Source organism: Suricata suricatta, chromosome 6 (assembly GCF_006229205.1).
Source record: "Suricata suricatta isolate VVHF042 chromosome 6, meerkat_22Aug2017_6uvM2_HiC, whole genome shotgun sequence".
Classification (NCBI taxonomy): domain Eukaryota; kingdom Metazoa; phylum Chordata; class Mammalia; order Carnivora; family Herpestidae; genus Suricata; species Suricata suricatta.
In genome coordinates this window covers 51,351,130-51,359,650 of record NC_043705.1, presented here as the reverse complement: position 1 = coordinate 51,359,650, position 8,521 = coordinate 51,351,130, and the positions used below count along the sequence as shown (strand labels likewise).

The 8,521-nt window shown below is 39.2% G+C and overlaps 1 pseudogene; it reads right to left on the bottom strand.

Annotated features, from left to right (window-relative positions):
• Window positions 1-7,433: 7,433 nt before the first annotated feature.
• Window positions 7,434-7,956, bottom strand: LOC115293849 (annotated as a pseudogene).
• Window positions 7,957-8,521: the final 565 nt, after the last annotated feature.

The following is an 8,521-nucleotide window of genomic DNA, read 5'->3' as shown; positions in this document are numbered from 1 at the left end:
GATAGACAGTCACTTGATGAACTGTTATAATTGAGTATGACTCCAAAACCAGGTAAGAGGAGCAAAAAGTTCTTTACTATCTTCACCTTCTCATTTGACCACCAATGAAAGATAAAGTCTTTCATAAACTGACTTTAAAGGACTAACAGATACTAATGCTTGGGGCCCATGAAACTTTATTTCGTAATCAAAATGGCAGCCATTTACAAACCATTTAAATATATATTGTCCCACCAATAAATAAGAATACTAACAAAACCTCTTTCGGTGGTAGTTTGTTTTTCCTGGAGAAAGGGGCAATGTGCTCTGACAAAATGCGTCCCTAATGCTTTCTCAAATGGCTTTATACTCCCACCCAACAATGGAAGAAAAAAAAAACATAGGTTTTGAAGTGTTTTTTTTTTTTCTTAATTTTTGTTTAGGTTGTTTTTGGTTTTATTTGGGTTTTTTTATTTATATATATATTTTACAACCTCAAGTACCAAATGACGGGTTCCTACCAGAACAAAGCCACTCATTAGCCTCTTTCTTACAGAATGGACCTCTTTGAGACTTCGCTCCCTAATCTGATTTGGCTCCACATTTTTCTTTCATGTTATTAAATGCTCAAGTATTAAATTAACAGACACAGGAGCTGGCATGGTACCAAATGATCACAGTCTCTGCTTTTCCACATATGTATTTATAGCAGGTACAGCAATAGTAAATTGGGGCCATAAATAGCTCTTTGTGCAAAGTTATAGCTGTGCAGGCTGTAGAAATTTTAAATGATCCAAAATAAAAAACCGAAGTATTTCATTTGACTGGCCAATTATCCAGTTTTATCCAGAGAGCTCATATTATTCCCATTTCATAGATGAAGAAACGAAGTATTAAGAAAATCCATTAAGTTAAATTAGCTTTACACCCAAAATCTCATGTGGTATCTCCAAGTTAGCCAGTTAAGGATTTATTCTTGTTTCCTACAACTGTTTTGTTGTTAACCATAATACTGAAGGAAGTTCTGTTAAATGGAGTATAGGATCATTAGGCCTCTGTTGGCAGAAATGCTCTCCGGCACTTTAAAGATCAAAGCTCTGCCTAACTGACAGTTAAATGGCATTCTGGCACAAGGTCCATAAAATAATGGGCTGTTTAACGTTCATAGAGGCTTTTCACATTGTATATGCCCCTATTATATACTGCTCACGGAATCACACAGGTGATGGGTGAGGAAAGCCAGCGCTGAGGCAGGAGTACTGCTGTGGGCTTGTGACCAAGTACCGGCCTGGTCCCCGAGGACAAGTACAGAGGAGAAGCCAGGGAGAGAGCTGGGATAAGGCACAGGCCTAGCACCCATCAGTCAGCTCCCGCCTCCCCTGCTCTCCTCGCCGCCACTCTGCATCCCACAGAGCCAGTGTCCCACACTTGCCTTTTCCAAGATATTAACTATTTCCCATATAGGCATCTCACATTAACCATACTATGGTTTTGACATTCAACCCCCATTGAGGATACAAGAATGGGATATAGGTTTGCCTATAAATTCTAATTTTCTTCCTATACAAATGTAGAAAACCTCAAAGAATGAGCTACTTTTCTGAGCACAGTTAGAAGCTTATACTGCTGTTTACAGCAGGACTGGCTCTAATGACATGCCAGCTCCTACGAGCATGACTTCATAAAAACCTAGTCTTCAAAGTTACATGGGATAGATACACTACAGAGTTACACACCTTGAAAAGGCTATGAACCTAAGACTCACTACCTAGACTATGTAATCCTGCCAGAAATATTAAAACTTTTGGAAGAAGCCGCTGTGATTTTTATTTAAAAGAATGAACCAACTATAAACTGTACTTTAAATGCATTAATTCTATACTCAATAAAGATAAGGAATATACTTATCCTACCGAAGATGGGAAGAGATAGGAAATCACTCAGCTTAAATGATACAAAAATATGTAGGCAGACTATAAAAGGCTGTGGGTGATAACTGGCTGATAAAAATTTATGGGTGTTTTTATTATCATAATAAAATGCACATAAACTTAGATATATAAACAGATACACTCTTACTAGTCAAATATACAGAACTAAATATACAAAGGCAAACACAGTAATGTTCTTAAAACAAAATGCCCAACTTACTAAATTAAAAATGTTTTGCACACATTCAGTAATTTCTTAGATTTCTGCACTTATAATTTCTTAGATTTCTGCACTTATTTCTACTGGAAGGCCATGCCTGGCTGTATATGGTGGCCGCCCTCCCTCCCAGATCTCACCATAGGAGAGCATGAAACCCTCCCGTCTGCGGGAAGACACCACACTAGCTGCCCTGTGAGGGGTGACCCACACGTCCTCTGTCAGGGGCTCTAATTTTCTGTATCTCTCACATTGCCTTGAATAGTACCTGACTTAAGAGAGGTACCTCCTTGAATTTTTAAAATTTATTTTACTTCAAGGGAGCTCATGCTCATTGTAAAAGAGCATTGTTTTAATTACTTGTGTATACAAAATAGAAAAGTATAAAAGGCATCCAAATTGGTAAGAAACAAGTAAAACTTTCACTGTTTGCAGATGACTGATAGTATGTATAGAAAACCCTAAAGACTCCACTGAACAACTAGAAGTGATCAATGAATTCAGTTAAGTCACAGGATACTAAATCAATGTACAGAAATTCACTGCATTTCTATACACTAATAATGAAGCAAAAGATAGAAAAAATAAGAAAGCAATCCCATTTACAGCTGCACCAAAAATAATACCTAGGTATATAAACTTAACCAAGGAGGCAAAAGACCTGTACTGTATAAACGATAAAACACCAATGAAAGAAATTGAAGATGACCCAAATGCAAAGATATTCCACGCTCATCATGGTTTATAGGAATATTGTTAAAATGTCCCTATTACTGTCCCCTGAAAAAATATAATAATAATCTTCAGAACGCCCAAGACAGTGTACAGATTTAATGTAATCCCTAACAAAATACCATCATTTTTTTTTGGTTACAGAACTAGAACAAACCATTCTAAAATGTAAACGGAACTGCAAGACCTCAAATAGCCAAACCAATCTTGAAAAACAAAAACAAAGCTCGAGGTATCATAATTCTGGACTTCAAGTTATACTACAAAGCTGTAGTAATCAAAACTGTAGGACACTGGCACACATTAGACACACAGATCAGTAGAAAAACACAGAAAGCCCAGAAAAAGGCCAAGACTGTATGCTCAATTAATCTTGACAAAAGAACCAAGAATACGCAATGGAAAAAAACAGTCTCTTCAACAAATGGTATTGGAAAAACTGGACAGTTGCATGCAAAAAAAATGAAACTGGGCCACTTACTTATACCATACACAAAAATAACCTCAAAATGGATATAACACCTAAATGTGGGACCTGACACCATAAACATTCTAGAAGAGAGCACAGATAAATAGTTTGACATTGGCCATAGTAATATTTTTCTATATATGTCTCCTGAGACAAGAGAAATAAAATTTAAAAAATAAACTATTGAGACTACATCAAAATAAAAAGCTTCTGCAGAGCAAAAGAAACAACAAAACTAAGACAACCTACTGAATGAGAAAAGGCATTTGCAAATGACATAAATAAAAGGGTTAGTATCCAAAATATATGAAGAACTTAACATCTAAAAAACAAATATTCTAATTAAAAAATGGGGGGCACCTGGGTGGCTCAGTCAGCTAAGCCTCCGACTTCGGCTCGGGTCAGATCTCACGTTCGTGGGTTCGAGCCCCGCGTCGGGCTCTGTGCTGAGAGCTAGCTCAGAGCCTGGAGCCTGCTTCCGGTTCTGTGTCTCCTCCTCTCTCTGCCCCTCCCCCTCTCATGCTCTGTCTCTCCCTGTATCAAAAAATAAAATAAAACATTAAAAAATTTTTTTTTAATTAAAAAATAAAAAATGAGAAGACAAGAACATTTTTCTAAAGACATCCACATGGCCAACAGACTCTTGAATAGATGGTCAACATCACTCATCATCAGGGAAATGCAAATCAACACCACAACGAGATACCACCTCACACCTATCTGAATAACTAAAATCAGTAACACAAGAAACAAGAGGAGGAGCGCCCGAATGGCTCAGTCGGTTAAGCGGCTGGCTTCTGCTCAGGTCATGATCTCGCGGTTTGTGGGTTCAAGCCCCACGTCAGGCTCGGTGCTGACAGCTAACTCAGAGCCTGGAGCCAGCTTCAGATTCTGTGTCTTCCTCTCTCTCTGACCCTCCCCTGCTCATGCTGTCTCTCTCTCTCAAAAAATAAATAAAACATTAAAAAAAATTTTTTTAAAGAAACAAGAGGAATTAGTGAGAATATGAAGGAGGAGGAACAGTATGGAGGGTCCTCAAAAATTTATGAAGAGAACTACCCTGCAATCCAGTAATTGCACCACTGGGATTTTACCCAAGGAATACCAAAACACGAATTGAAAGAAAGGGAAGAAAGAGAGAGAGAGAAAGGGCATAAGCACCCCTATGTTTAGAGCAGTATCTGTAATAGCCAAATTATGGTATCAATGTGTCCATTGATAAATGAATGGGTAAAGCAAACTTTAAATAAATATAGATATAGATATTTCACTTATGTGGAAGTGAAGAAACAAATGAACAAGAGAAAAAATGAAAGACACACAAACTAAGAAACAGATTAACTATAGAGAACAAACAGATAGCTACCAGAGGGGAGGTAGAGAGGAGGGATGGGTAAAATAGGTGATGGGGATTAAAGAGCAATGTATACAACTGTTGAATCACTACATTGCACACCTGAAACTAATACGACACTGTATGTTAACTGTACTGGAATTAAAATAAATTTTTAAAAACTAGAAAATGAAGATAACCCCCAATCTCTCCATAGATGAGTAATGCTTCACATACATCTGGCATTAGACCAATTCTGTCAACATTTACTTTTTTAAACAATTCTTTTATTTAAGTTTTTTTTAATGTTTACCTTTGAGAGAGACAGAGTGGGAGTGGGGCCAAGAGAGAGACAGACAGACAGAGAGGGAAAGAGGGAGAGAAACAGAATCTGAAGCAGGCTGAGCTGTCAGCACAGAGGTAGATGCGGGGCTCAAACCCATGAACTGTGAGATCATGACCTAAGCCGAAGTTTGACATTTAACCAACTGAGCCATCTGGACGCCCCTTAATAATTCTTAAAAAGTTTATTTATTTTAGAGAGAGGGAGAGAGACAGAGGGAGAGAGAAGGCAAGCAGGAGAGGGGCAGAGAGAGAGGGAGACACAGAATCCAAAGCAGGCTCCAGGCTCTGAGCTGTCAGCACACAGCCCGATGTGGGCCTTAAACTCATGAACCGCAAGATCATGAAATGAGCTGAAGTCAAACGCTCAACAGACTGAGCCACCCAGGCGCCCCAAAACTTACTTTTAAGACTTTCTTTGTAAGAAGATCTCCTCACCACACAAAACCATCCAGGCTGGACATCAGTCTCCAAAACATCTACTCCTTCTCACTTCCCAGTAGGAAGTCTTAAATTCGTTACAAACAAAAGTACCCTAGCTATTCCCAAGAAGAAAGAGGAGCTGTCAAAATGCATCAGTGGGAAAAATGAACCACATATTTGGAATTCTGTGGGCATCGTTCACAAGAAGAAAACAGGCACCTGGCAGGAAAAATTTTTAAGGAAATTATTGAGACATGATACACTTCCTGTCAAAACAACACACGAGGTGGTGATTCATTCCATCGGTATCTTTTAAACGCAATGCAACTTGAAATGCTCCATAAGCTTACTGGCACTCAGTTGTGGCACAGAGGAATTTCAATTTTCACTACTGAGTTGTTACAAGATCCTATACCCCAAGACAGGTAAAACCCAGCATGCACCAGCATATGCACAACACTACTGTTCAATGGCACTAAGGCAAGGAATGGCACTATCATTTACCTCCTCAAGTTCGGTGTTGGCTAAAGCTGTGGCCATCAATGCAATTCTGAGTGGTGCAGTGCTTAACTCAAAACTATTCCCCAGTAGAAACTTTAGAATCAGTTTGATCTTGACATATCAAGTAAAATACAAAGGCCTTTCTCAAATTTCCAGAATTCTGTAGAATTGTTTCAATTTTCAAATGTCTATCATTATAATATACATAAAGCTAGATTTTCCTATACAAATTCAAGGTGTAAAGTTATTACAACCACACTGCCAAAATAAATTGGATCATAAAAGTCTTTTCTGATTAACATCCAACTTTCTATCCCCCCGTGGTTAAATAAGTTAAATATTTACAGTATAATCCCAAATTTCAAAGGGTTTCTTTTGTAAGTAGCACAATAAGTTCATAGGTTTTTTTAAAATTTACATCCAAGTTAATTAGCATATAGTGCAATAATGACTTCAGGAGTAGATTCCAGTGATGCATCCCCTACATATAACACCCAGTGCCCAACAACTGTCTTCCTTAATGCCCCTTGCCCATTTAGCCCATCCCTCCACCCACAGCCCCTCCAGTAACCCTCAGTTTGTTCTCTGTATTTAAGAATCTCTTACGTTGTGTCCCCCTCCCTATTTTTGTATTATTTTTGTTTCCCTTATGTTCATGTTTTGTATCTTAAATTCTAAATAGGAGTGAAATCATGAGATATTTGTCTAATTTCGCTTAGCATAATACCCTCTAGTTCCCATCCATGTTGTTGCAAATGGCAAGATTTCATTCCTTTTGATTGAGGAGTAATACTCCATTGTGTGTGTGGGTGTGGGTGTATATATACATATACGTGTGTGTGTGTATATATATATATATATATATATATACACACACACGTATACACACATATATATATACGTATATATACACCACACCCACACCCACACACATATACACCACATCTTTATTCATTCATCTGTCAATGGACATTTGACAGGCTCTTGTCAATAGCACTGCTATAAACACTGGGGTGCATGAGTACAATAGTAAGTTTTGAAGTTCAAGTATTTGTGATTGAATTTTGCCAATTGACAGGCTTTCAATTTTATGTGTGAACTACGATGAAGGACAGATTTTCATTAAAATGTTTACTTACTAAATTTGCTTATTTCACTATCACTGATGCAAATACATATTCACAATATAGTTCACAACAGTGGAACGGCGGGGAGAAAAGGACAATCCTTTGGTCCCCAGCATACCCTGGTGCTGAGAATGCCCTGCCCCACACCATCTCACACCACAACATATTTACCTGCATTAATGGCTGCTAATTTGGTTGCACCAAGCCTCTGACCCCTAAGCCAGTATGTGCCTCCCTTGTAGTAATTCATAGTTATGTGATACGAAACTCAAATCAGTGCTGGCTCAAAACTCAAGAGTAATTCTTTTTTTTTGTTTGTTTGGGTTTTTTGGGGTTTTTCTTTTTTGGTTTTTTTTTGTTTGTTTGTTTTTTCCTCAGCTCATGGACCAATTTGTTATTTATTTAAGCCATCTCCTGCCATAAGCAAAGGGATGGAAGATCAGTATACTGGTCATCATTTGATACAAGTAAAGAAGGTGAGCTTAAGGTCCCATATACTCTTCTGGTCCGTGTGCAGAGTCATGGTCCAAACCAGTGCTGTGGTCCCCACTGGGTAGTGGTCGGGTTCTCTTTATTCATCTTCATAGCCGGTCGGAAGTGGAGTCACATGAGGGTTATGGAATAGAGTATGATTACCATCTCCCCAGGGAAAGGGCTTGGACCTGATGCGGAGATGGGGGTAGGCGACAAACTCGGGTCTCTCGTGCTCTCCATGACGCGACTTCAGGAAGATGTTCAGCATGCTCACTCCCACCCCAGGAAGAGCTACGAAGTAGGGGAGGGCCTTCCACATGCGAGCTGAGCCCTCCTCGCCGTGGGCGGCAGTCGACATGGACCGCCCAAGCTGTGCCCCGGACCGACCTAGGAGCCCTGAAACCCGGGACACAGCCGCCACCGCCATTTTCGTCCTGTCAAGAGTAATTCTTGAAAACTCCACAGTGGAACTATTTTGAGTTCCCCTGGATAAGAGGATTTTGAGCCCCTATAACCACCAAGGAAAGTTCCCAGCACAATAATGTCCAATTTCCAAAACACAAGTAGGGAAGGTCGAGAGAAAGGGAGAGTGAAGAATGAAGAGAGAGGAAATGTAAAAGAAAGAATCACTATAAACTTTGTTTTGACTAAAAACTGACATTATCAAAAATGCTATGCATTTCAGGACATATTCTGCACCCAGTCTCAATGAATAGGTACGTTAAGTTCCATCTGCTAAAGTCAAATTAATATCCACTTTCAGTGATATTAGAATTCAATTTAAAGTCATTGTGGGCACCTGGGTGGCTCAGTTGGTTAAACTTCCGACTCTGGCTCAGGTCATAATCTCACAGTTCATGCCCCATGTCAGGCTCTGTGCTGACAGCTCAGAGCCTGGAGCCTGCTTTGGATTCTCTGTCTCCTTCTCTCTTTGCCCTTCCCCTGCCTGCGGTTTCTCTCTTACTCGCTCTCAAAAATAAACATTAAGAAAAT